This window comes from Sceloporus undulatus, chromosome 2, assembly GCF_019175285.1.
Source record: "Sceloporus undulatus isolate JIND9_A2432 ecotype Alabama chromosome 2, SceUnd_v1.1, whole genome shotgun sequence".
In the NCBI taxonomy this organism is placed as follows: domain Eukaryota; kingdom Metazoa; phylum Chordata; class Lepidosauria; order Squamata; family Phrynosomatidae; genus Sceloporus; species Sceloporus undulatus.
Window position 1 is genome coordinate 113,303,301 of NC_056523.1, and position 11,892 is coordinate 113,315,192.

General features: G+C 42.6%; 1 protein-coding gene across 2 annotated transcripts in view; it reads left to right on the forward strand.

Annotated features, from left to right (window-relative positions):
• The first annotated feature begins 3,290 nt into the window (after positions 1–3,290).
• The window catches only part of HTR4 (5-hydroxytryptamine receptor 4), a 269,754-nt gene continuing 261,152 nt past the window's right edge, over positions 3,291–11,892 (forward strand). For both annotated transcript variants that reach the window (XM_042455477.1, XM_042455478.1), the window contains exon 1: positions 3,291–3,643. The gene's annotated coding sequence lies outside the window, so the exon portion shown is untranslated. The remainder of the gene's footprint in view (positions 3,644–11,892) is intronic.

Genomic DNA, 11,892 nt, shown 5'->3' on the forward strand with positions numbered 1-11,892 from the left:
TGATGACCAATGCCAGTCTAGACAGGAGAACTGGTCAAGAACCACAGAGTGTCTGTCCTGTGTGATTCCTCTGACATTCCTGGACTAGTGTGGGAGAGAGCCTTTAATCAGGTAAATGGTTATGAACTGCCTGACCTGTCAATATCCTTTTTTAGGCAAATTACTCACTAAGGATCCAGGAAGCTGAAGAAAGTCTCACTTTCTAAAAACACATTTGGAATAGACTCCAACGATTTCTTTGTGAAATGAAGCCAGATTTTGGTAAGCTATACCTTTCCATGCTCTGGCAAATGAGGAGAACATAACAATATGGACAGGTTCACTCCAATAGTTCACTTTGGCACACAGAGACAACCACCAAGTGCAGTAGCTAAAAGCAGCTTCAGCATGGCAGCCATGACCCCTAAATTCAGCCCTAATGCAAATCTAACCATACTTACCAGAAAGCAAGCTTCAGTAAAACTCTACATGCATCAAAATAAATCTGGCTAGGTTCATGGGGATGGTTTGATTGGGACCATAGATACTGGGATTTTATCAGATTTGGAATCTGCCAGATTAATCAGTCTTTGCTAGAACTGAATATATCACAACTGTAGGTAAGAGGAACACATATGGAAAGCTTCCCTAATCTTATGTGCTCCAGATGGACTGGACAATAATTTCCAATAAGCTATTGTTCATTCTGGGTGGGGATTATGGGGGGGGGGGTTATAGTCCAAGGCACCAGATCAAGGAAGGCTGGAGAAGGGTTAGACGTTCCTGATCCAATGAATTCCCAGACTCCAAGTTTCATAGCATGAGATGCAGAGAACTATTTAGAGCCTGCTCAGGTAGGTACATGGTTCAGAGTTTATTGGACAGTTGACACCCTGGGAAGAAGGAACTGAGCATTACAAATTATAGTGACAATCTCATCAAACTGAGATATAAAGCTAGAGCTCCACACTGTCTATATTTATACCTTGGCAGGGAGCCATGGCTTTATGCAGCTGGTATCAAAGTATGTTTCTCTTAAAGCACACATGTCTCAGATGAATCTTTTACTGCTTAAACAGGTAAATGTGTGTCTCCTTCTAAAAGCAGTGTCCTGCTGAAACACCCTGTGTTATGTAGAACTGTGCATATTATGCATAACAGAAGTTACTGTCATAAGTAAGGCAGTCTTAATGATTTATCTCTGAAAGGGTGTGCCTAGAATTTTGTGTGTTCTCTGTTACCTGAGAAACTTTGGGTGCCATGAGAAGGGCTTGGAGCATGTAAATGCTCAGTCCTCAGGCAACCCTAGTTTGGGCCCAGGCTGACACAAAGTGCTGGTCTGTACAGGCCCTTTGTTAACTGCCATCAGGTTGACTTCATTTTATGGTGAGACTCTGAATGAGTCTGAATGAGACTCTGAATGTCTCTGAATCCAAGCCATCCCAATCACCCACAGCCCTGCTCAGGTCTTGCAGACTCAGGGCCGAGGCTTCCTTGACTGAGTCTATCCATATTAAATACGGTGCTCCTCTTTTCCCACTGCCTTCTGTCTTACCAAGCATGTGAGCCAGGTCTTCCCATGATATGGTCAAAGTATGACAGCCTCAGTTTAGTCATCTTGGCTTCTAGAGAGAGTTCAGGTTAGATTTGCAATAGGAGCCATTTACTGGTCTTTTAAAGCAGCCCACTGTATCTGCAGAACTCTTCTCTAGCACCATGTCTCAAATGAGTTTATTTTTTTCCTATCAGTTTCTTCACTGTCTTTCAAAACCATACATAGAAACTGGAAATACAATGGCATGGGCAATCCTAATGTTAGTATTCAATTATATATCTGTAACTTCTGGATTTTGTCTTCTTCTTGGCTGCCCTTCCAAGTCCTAGCCCTTTGATTTATTGACTGCTGTCTCCATTCTGATTCATGACTGAGTCCAAGTATGAAAAATCTTGAACTGTTTCAGTGTCTTCACTGTTTACTTTAGTGTTATGTAAAGCATAACTATGTCCGTTGGATTGCTTATTAGGATTCATTTTGCCATAGCCATTTGGCTCTCAGCTATGCTTTCCAGTTATTCTACCTGTAGTAGACAGTTAATATGGCAAAATGGTATTAATAGTAGCTTATAAATAAATGAGTTGCTAACACCTGACTATGAAGAGGATTCTCATTCCTTCAAGCTTCCACTTTCAATAGATTGAGCAATATCTGTTAGTTGCTGTTGTTGAGGGGAACAAAGTTTGTATTTGAGGCCTCTCCTAAACAGAAGCCTTACTCATAGGTTGCTTGCCTTATGCATAAACCCAGCATGGAAACTGAATTATATGATACCTAAAGGCAACTAAGCTATTTCTTAGGCAGAAAATCCCTCTGATGCCTCTGCTTGTTGTGGGAGGAGTCCATAATAATGAACAAATAACTATTTGTTGGCCTTTCCTGGCCACCAAATCTACTGCCAAATCTGTAGAAATAATGCAGTTTCATGATAAGTATTGTAGCCCATCCTGTGGAAGCCTGGAGTTTGGAATTTTACACGGTCTTCAGCCATCTCTGCCAAAGGGTGCGAATGCCTCACTAAATGACAAATCCTATCTGAAGGATGGAGCCATGTCAGTTAAAGTGGTGTCAAATGGCATTATAGAATCATAGAATAGGAAGAGACCCCAAGGGCCATCCATCCAACCCCCTTCTGCCATGCAGGAACTCATCAAAGCATCCCTGACAGATGGCCATCCAGCCTCTGCTTAAAAGACCTCCAAGGAAGGAGACTCCACTACACTCCAAGGAAGGAGTGTTGTTCCACTGTCAGACAGCCCTTACTGTCAGGAAGTTCTCCCTAATGTTCAGGTGGAATCTCTTTTCCTGGAGCTTGAATCCATTGTTCCGGGCCTGGTCTCTGGAGCAGCAGAAAACAAGCTTGCTCCCTCCTCAAATACATCCCTTCAAATATTTAAACAGGGATCATATCACCTCTTACCTTCTTTTCTCCAACTAAACATCCCCAGTTCCTAAGTCATTCCTCATAGGGCAGGTTCCAGACCCTTCACCATTTTTGTCGCCCCCTTTGGACATGGCTCCAGTTTCTCAATTTCCTTTTTGAATTGTGGGGCCCAGAACTGGACCCAGTTCCTCCTCTTTCTTCCTGCTCTTTCTTTGGAGGCAGCGGACACCTCTCTCCTGCTCTCCCTTCCCTTCCTTTCCGTCTCTCTCTCTCTCTCTTTTTTTCTGCTGCGGGGTGCTCGTTTGTGAGGCGCTGATTGGGCGAAGCCTCCTGCGACTCCTGCCTCGGGAGGGAAAAGAGAAAAGAAAGCAGGCGAGCGAAGGAGCAGCCGGGGCTGAGGAGGGAGCCGGCTCCTCGGACAGGGAGAGGGAGCCGCTCTCCCGACGGGGCAGACAGGCAGCAGCAGCAGCAGCAGCAGCAGCAGCTCCGAGGCCGGCTGGGCTCCCCTTCTGCTCCTGCTGCTGAGGAGAGGGACTTGGCCTGAGCGGCGGGGAAAGTGCCCCCGAAGAGCCTCCTCCTCCTCCCTTGGGCGAAGGGTCCCTGGGGCTGCGCTGGTTCCCTGCAGGAGGCGCCGGAGGAAGGCGGGAAGATGGCCCCGGGCGCCCCAAGAGGAGCAGGAGGGGGAGGACCCCCCGCGGGACCCTGGGGCAGCTGACTCGGCCCGGGTGAGTAAGGCTCAGCCCCCGAGGCCCTGGGCCCCTTATACAGACATAGACATCTATAGCTCTAGGTCAAGGGGTCATCTGGCAGCTCCCCTGAGACTAGCCAAAGAGAGGGGTTGGTAGGTAGCATGGGCTTCCCCAGAGGCATCCTTGCTGTGGAGAATGATATTATAGGCTTACACCAGCCCTTCAAGTGGGGGAATGGCAAGTCAAATTCAATATACAGCCACCCCCCCCATTTTTGCATATGCGGAGTCTGCGTCCCTCAGAAATACACGAGGGGCAAATGGAGGGTGACACAGTGGGACACGCACAGGAGCGCACCACCATCGGAATCAGTAGGGACCCCGATATTGGTGATTTTCCATTTTTGCAAAAGTGGAGGGGCAACTGTATAAACAGCAATAGCAACTACATTTCTATACTGCTGATCAGTGCACCCCCTTGGTGGCTTACAATGCGTAAGCCAATAGCCCCCAACAAGCTGGGTACCCATTTTAGTGACCTCTGAAGGATGCCAGGCTGAGTCAACCCAGAGCCCCTGGCTGGGATTGGACTCACAACCTTGTGGCTTCTGAGTGAGTGGCTGCAGTGCAGGCATTTCACCCGCCAGGGCTCTTCCAGCTGCAGAAAGGGATCGTGGATCACCTCTGAGGCTCCCTGAAAGGGAGAAGCTGGTAGCATGAGCTCCCCTAGACTTCAGCCCCCTTCCTCAGAGGCATCTTTGGTGTGGAGAATGAAGAGACAGACCTATATGAGCCCTCCTCTGTGTGAGAACGGCAATTCAAATTCAAAACCTTGTGGGTATGTAAGTATTCAGAAAGAGATCTTGTAGTACCTTTGGACTAACAGAAAGAGAGAAGCATGAGCTTTTCTAGGACTTTATCACACTGGGAAAATCAGGGGTTTAAACATCCAGACAATTGTGTAATCGCGATTAACATTATCACACGACAGCTCGATTAAAATGCCATTATGCTGGGAATGAACAGGCAATAAACAGCAACAAATCATTCATGGGGAAATCCAGTGAATAATTTGTTGTGGTTTGCTGCCTGCTGATTCCCAGCATAATGGCAGTTTAATTGCACTTTGTGTGAAAATGTTAATCGCGACAGGATAATCGCTGTTCAAATCCCCTTATTCTTCCTGTGTGATAAAGTCCCTAGACTTGAGCCTCTTTCCTCATATGCATTTGGTGTGGACGTTTTTTAAAAAGTCTGCATGTGTTTTATTGTTTCTAATCAACTGATCTACTTCAGCACTGATCCTCATTTTAAAATCACATTCTTCTTCTCCCTCTGACAGCCAACCTCAGACAGCCCAAGGTGGCCTCTGTACGTGTTCAAAGGCAGGGTCTTATTTGATTAGAGCCTCACCTGGGCTAAGTCCTGATCACATTTAAAATAGGGCTCCTTTTAAATCCTAGGGTAGGGGTTCCCAATCTGGGGCGCCTGCATCCTCAGGGGATGGGAGATGGAGTTTCAGGGGGCAACAAAGAGGGCCTTGAGTCATCACTCCTTTTTTTGAATAGCTTAGAATCTAATTGCTCAGTTTAGATTTGCATTTTATGCACCGAGTTAAAAGCTTATTCTTTAAAGTTCAGTTTATTCTCCTGTAGTGAACTAAAAATTAGACATTAGACTTCTTCATCTTCCAACATGATATTACTTTTGTAGAAGGTGCAGACATTAATCAAACATTTCTTAGGGGTGTGGGGCATAGAAAAGGTTGAGAACCACTGTCCTAGGGTTTGGGGCGTATGGCTTGCAAGCAGCCTGGGGAATTTCCTTAAAAGCTATTAAACCCGAGTTTCCACTCTGGACATGTTTTATATACTCATTACTTCTGGCTGTTCTGTGTAGCCTCCCTTGCAAGCAAATGGCTTGGAGGTACTTGCTGAATACCTATTTGAAAAACTGCAGTACTGTAGTAGATGGGAGCTCTCCCTAAGGTAGACAATTCAGACCATGGTAAAACTGTAATACAAAGTACTGGGGAGTGTGAGGGACTGGCAAAACTTTCCTGCCATGGGAACATAGCTGTTAAGTAACTGTTGCTAGAGTCTCATGTGTAAGTGTGTGTGTGTTTGTTCGTTCGTTCTGGAGATCTGAAAAGCGGAACTTGAGAAAACTTTGAACTTTGTTTTATTCAGGCTTTATTTCCCTCTGTGATTTCTTACTAGGCCATGGGAAAGTTCCATTTTGATAAGGGATGTGATCTAATAGGCATTGTCTGACATATATTAGGGAACCTCTTTCTATGAAAGGCATGTCTCACTTACTTATTTTATTTTAAGTATTTCTGTCTCTCCTCCTAGCCCTCTTCTGAGGCAATGAATAAATAAAACCCAGTTAAAACAATGGAAAGATAAAAACATTTTCAAAACACATTAAAAGACTCTTTAAAATTTCCTAAAAGTAAAAACAGTCCTAGAATCCAGCTTTGAAACAGTTCAAACATCAGTTTCAAACACTGAATGCTATGTGGAACAGCACTGTTTGGGCTGCCTGGGGAAATTTAAAAGAGATGGCCCTTGCCTAACTTCCTTGGGTAGGGAGTTCCTCTGTTGAGGTGCTACTACAGAGAAAGCCATGTTGCATGCACCCACCAACCTAACTTCATGAAGTGTTGGGACACACAGCACTACAGGGTTTCCTCTGCAGATCTCAAATTTCTCACAGGCCCATCTGGGAGGAGGTGGTCTCTCAGATATCTTGGCCCCCAGTCATTTAGTACTTCATAGGTCAGCACTAGCATCTTGAATAGTGCTTGGAAGCAAACTGGGAGCTGGTGCAGTTCTTGCAGGACCAGTGTTATATGGTCTCTAAAATGCACTCCTGACATCAGTTTGGCTGCTGCATTTTTGCTCTAGCTGGAGCTTCTGAACACTTTTTGAGGGCAGCCCCATGTAGAGTGCATTGGAGTAGACTAATCCAAAGGTAATTAAGGCATGATCCACTGTGGCTAGACCTGCCTTCCCCAAGAAGGAGCTCAACTGGTGCACCAGCCAAAACTGGGCAAAAGCGCTCCTAGCCACCACTGCAATCTGGTTTCCCAGAAACAGTCCTGGGTCCAAGAGCACCCCTAAGCTATGAACCTGATCTTTCAGAAGGAGAGCAACCCTTTCCAGACCAGGCTGTGATCCTAGCCTCAGGTTGGGTTTTCTGCTGACCAGCAACACTTCCATTCTTGTCTGGATTAAGTGTCAGTCTCTTCACCCACACCCTGTCCTTTACTGCATCCAGATGATTCAGTGCTACCACAGCCTCCTTGGCATCAGCTGAAAAAGGACAGATAGAGCTGGGTATCATCAGTATAATAATGACACCCAGCCCCAAGGCTCTGGATGACCTCTCCCAGTGGCTTCCTAGATGTTGAAAAGCATAGAAGACAGTATTGACTTCTGTGGACCCTCACAGGCTAATGGCCAGTTAGGTAAGATTATCATGGGTAATGTCAGATGCAAACTACCATTTTCTCATTTTGTATACTTCTGTTGTCTTGGGTGGTCTTTATATTCTCAGGGGGTAGAAGAACAAGACTGATATAATGGAAAGGAACAAAGCTTTCGTGGCTCTGTCTAGAATTAAACCACAGCAGAATAAATAATTCTTAGTGCTGGCAGTTCTGCCTTGTTTTAAGCATTAAAAAGTGTGTCTATATGAGAGAGACAGAGGGGGAGAGAGAGAACACAGCACAGGAAGAAGGGGGACCAGTCAATGTAGACATTTGGGAGGAATATCTTTATTGAAATTAAAGTTCAACACACACCTAGCTTCACTGACTCCTTCGTCTATCAATAGTTGTTGCATACCATAGATAGTAATATACTGGAACACACTGACTTACTAGTAAGTGAATGTAATTTGCTTTCAAATGTTTAGGGACCACTTTGCTACCCCAAGATTTGACAACAGTATCCTTCACACTGTTATGTTAGAAGTATGTGAACATGACACACGTAACAAATTTGATAAATATTGGCTTGTAACCACAAAAGGACAAATGCTTTGCAAACAGCTTATGATCACTTTAAATCACATCTTCTGGGGGAAAAGTGTATGTGCATCATATATATAGTTTATGTCAATATTAATCTAGGGTGGATATGCAGAGTCATTGACCTACACAAATAATAGGATTAATTATTTTTAGAATAGATTTTAAAACTAGTGGATACCTATCACTTGGTTTTGAATGCATTGTTTTCTTGGATACACCATTACAATAGGTGTTCAGCTGAATGATGTACATTCAACAGTTAATAAGAGCCACTTCTCTACATCTTACAGTACAGGTCTGCAATGTTCCCTCCCTTTCTTTCCAGTGCTTATTGCCAGTTCTATTATTCTTTTTTTGCCAGTGCTATAGCAATGAGCCTGCTTATGCATCATCAGATTGTTACTACCATGAGCAGGTAAGAAAGTCTTGTTCTTTAGTAAGCTGCAAATCAGTGGCAGAAAAAAAGGAATTAGAACACCTTTAGATACAGGTAATGTAAAAATGTTCTTTCAGGCTGTGCTTGAACTAGTATGTTTCTGTAGACTGATAGATACTTGAAGGCTTAAACATTTCTTGTATGTCACACTTCATTTTCTTTGGCTATTGCTAGAAGACATTCCTTTGTGACATGCAAGCTAACTTATGCAAGAGTAGGGTTCTGTATATCTCCCTCACAAACTATATATTTCGGCTTAATACTGTTGATGCAATATAGTGTAGTATTAAATCATAAGCATTTGGCTGCTGTTCTTTCTCTGTGCTCTTTTAGCCACTGGCTGCTGAGTTAAAATCAAACCCTGTTTCTTGACCTAGGGTATTCTCCTCTGACAAAAGGACCCCACCTCTGTCTTTGGCAGTCTTTAAATAGAGGCTGGATGGCCATCTTTTGGGAGTATTTTAATCATGTGTTGTTGCATGGCAGAAGGTTGCATAGTTATACTCCCTCACATGTTTCTTTTTTCCCCCTCTTGTATGATCCCAAGGGATGTGTGGTGGACAGCTACACAAAAGACAAAACTTAAATTATATAACTTAGTCTTTCTATCATAATCATGCAATGGAATAGAACTGGGATAAATGGGGGGAGGGGGGAGTGACAACTTTTGAGATAGGCAAATATTTGTCCAATTTTCTAGAGAGGATCACTGAGGTTCAGGGTAGTTTAAAGTGTTGCTAAATGGAAGGATCTGAACTTGGACCTCTTAATTCCCAAATCAACATACTGAACAGACTTTGCCAGATATAATTAATACGCATAAAACAAGATTTCTTGCACATGTGATCACTTTTTTTGGCGGATGTTTGTGTGTGATATATAGAATAGCCAGTAAGTAGGGAGAAAAGTGATAGGGGTGCATCTGTACTGTAGAAATAATGCCATTTGACACTACTTTAACTGTCATGTTTCCATCCTGCAGAATTCTGGGATTTGTAGTTTGTGAGGCACCAGCACTCTTTGGCAGAGAAGGCTAAACACCTTATAAAACCATAGTTCCAGAACTCCATAGGGTGGAGCTACATAACTTAAAGTGATGTTGCACTACATTATTTCTACTGTAGGTGCAACGGGGGGGGGGGGGGAGGGGGGGGGGAGGGGGGGGAGAGAGAGCGCTAGTAAAGAGACTGTCTGCATGATGGTTGTGTAATCAGTTAAAATGTGATAGCTGGCTAACCTTTTTTTGTTTTTTTGTTTTTTGTTTACATTTTTATGAGAGCATTTGAGTATCTCCAGAGAGGTCCAGTTATTTTAGTAGTACCTGTGCCAGTTTCTGTGTGCTTCTCAGTAAAAATAAACATCAGAGCAAATCAACTTTTAATATGGCACTGGCTTATGGGTGGTAAAGCACTAACAGTTCCCATTCATGTAAGTAGTTTATGAGGAACACTGAAAACAAAAGGGTGGTTTTGTGGCCTTTGTGAATTAGGGGTAGGCCTAATGTGGCCATGCAAACATTGCTTGAATGTCAGCCCCTAACATTCTTTGCCATTGGCTGTGTTGGCTAGTGCTCCTGGGAATTGCAGTTCAACAACATTGGCTTTGAAGGGAGACTGCATTTTGCCCATGCTTTTCCTGATTCTGAATACCTGGAGCATAAAGAAGACCTGTTGTGAAAAGTCTTAATTTTATCCCATTTCAGAGACATCTTAAATGTCTCCAAAATAAACATTCTGCAGTGAAACATCATGGAAGTCTGAGTCACTGAAACTGAGCAGCTGTATCTTCAGCTACTGTTCTGTAGTAAGCAGTTGGGAAGTTCTGATCTCTTTAGCCCCAAATGCCCCTACAGTGTACACATGGATAGGTAGACTAGAATTCCTCAGAACATAAGGTGTCTCTTTTCCCCCCCCCCCAAGGAGGAAAGCTGTCCAGAAACAAAAACAAAACTCCATCTATGTCTTTTGTTTTTGAGCGCAGAGGTGAGGGTCCCGTCCTGTCTCCTTGTTGATCAGAGCAATGCAGTGATTCAATATGTTCCATGTGGGTTCTATGACTGTTCTATTTGAAAAATCATTTATTGATCAGAAGCAGCTGGATGGGTTTGGAAAGGAAAGGAAAGGAAATCAGAATCAACCCCCCCCTGCCCCAACTTGGAGATGCTTTGTAACCTAGGTCAGATTTTTTTTAGTATAGCAAAGAGTGGGGGGGGGGGGGACTGGAGCAGAATGCATTATTTCAATGCAGCCAGTTCAAATATGGTCACATTATTTAATCCCATTAGCCTAATTGTTATACCAAATAATTTTACTTAAATGAGAAAATTGCTCTAAATGAGTAAAAGTGGTTGCAGACACACATGTAACAGTAGGAGGCACAACCATTAGTGTTAATAGTGGAAAGCAGATTAATTTGAAAGAAGATAAATTGGGTGTAGCCAGTTTTATATAATTAGGTGAACAATTATTAAAAATAATGGAAAATTTTATCAGCATTCCACTTACACTATTCTTAGGTACAGTGATATTAATGTGATATGTATCGAACAGTTCAGCGCCACAGAATCTCAACATTTACTATTTCTGAATCCTATAACAAAAGTGTAGCAGGATCCTATGCACATTTATTCAAAGATAGTTCTGAAGTGCTTAATCCAAGGTAAGTGAATATAGCATTTACAACCACAGAGCAGGGGAGAGAGATGGTGGGAGAGATCAAATTGCTTGGGCTTTGTTTTGTTTCTTTAAAAAAACCCAAGGCATATTTCACATTCTGGATATGGGGCTTTTGTAAGGGGATTCTGGTTTCAGACGCTTTTGAATGTATGCAAAGGAAGCTTGTGGCATCTTAGAGAGTAACTGGGAGAAAGAGTTTTGTTGTATAAACTCTTATAGGCTACATGCACACTGTAGAAATATTCCAGTTTGACACTGCTTTAACTACCATGGCTCCATGCTGTGGAATTCTGGGAACTGTAGTTTTGTGAGACATTTAGCCTTCTCTGTCAGGGAGCTCTTATGCTCCAACAAACTACAATTCCCAGGATTCCACAGCACCGAGTCATGGCATTTAAAGTGGTATCAAACTCGATAGACTCTGTTTCATCCTGTGGGCTACAATATGAGTTTCCCAGAGTATTAACTCTTTCTTAAAGGGCACCCAAAATAAACAACTGTGACGGTCAAACTGTCAGAGTCTAACTTTCACTAGCAGTACTGCAAAAGTGTGGGTCGGATTATATTTTAATATGCATTCCTAAAAATAAAGACTAACTCAAATAACAAACATGTAGTTTATGTTTTAAAAACAAATAATAATGGCTTTAATAAATAAATACATAACAAAACTAAAACCTAATCTAACTAAAGAAAGTTGTGTATTTATAGATATAGCAGGAAGATTGAGAGAAATATATAATACTAGCAGACAGGCTAGAGGCACATACCAACTGTAATATTAACATCTCAGAATCTTGAGATAGAGACAGTCTTGAAGAGAGAGGAACCTAAATAGGAAACCCTATCTCTATAATGAGGGGAAAGAGAATGCATACGTTTCTTCCAACACATCCATGAAAGCTTATGCTACAAACTTGTTTCTCCCAGTTAGCCTCAAAGGTACTACAAGATTGCTTTGTTAGTAGTTTGTGATTTGGCACAAGTTCTTTTATTGTTTTAAATTTGCATTGTTTTTAATCTGTATTGGATGTATATTGCTGTAAACCGCCCTGATGTCTCGAAGGGCGGTATATAAATAAAGTATTATTATTATTATTATTATTATTATTATTATTATTATTATTATTATTATT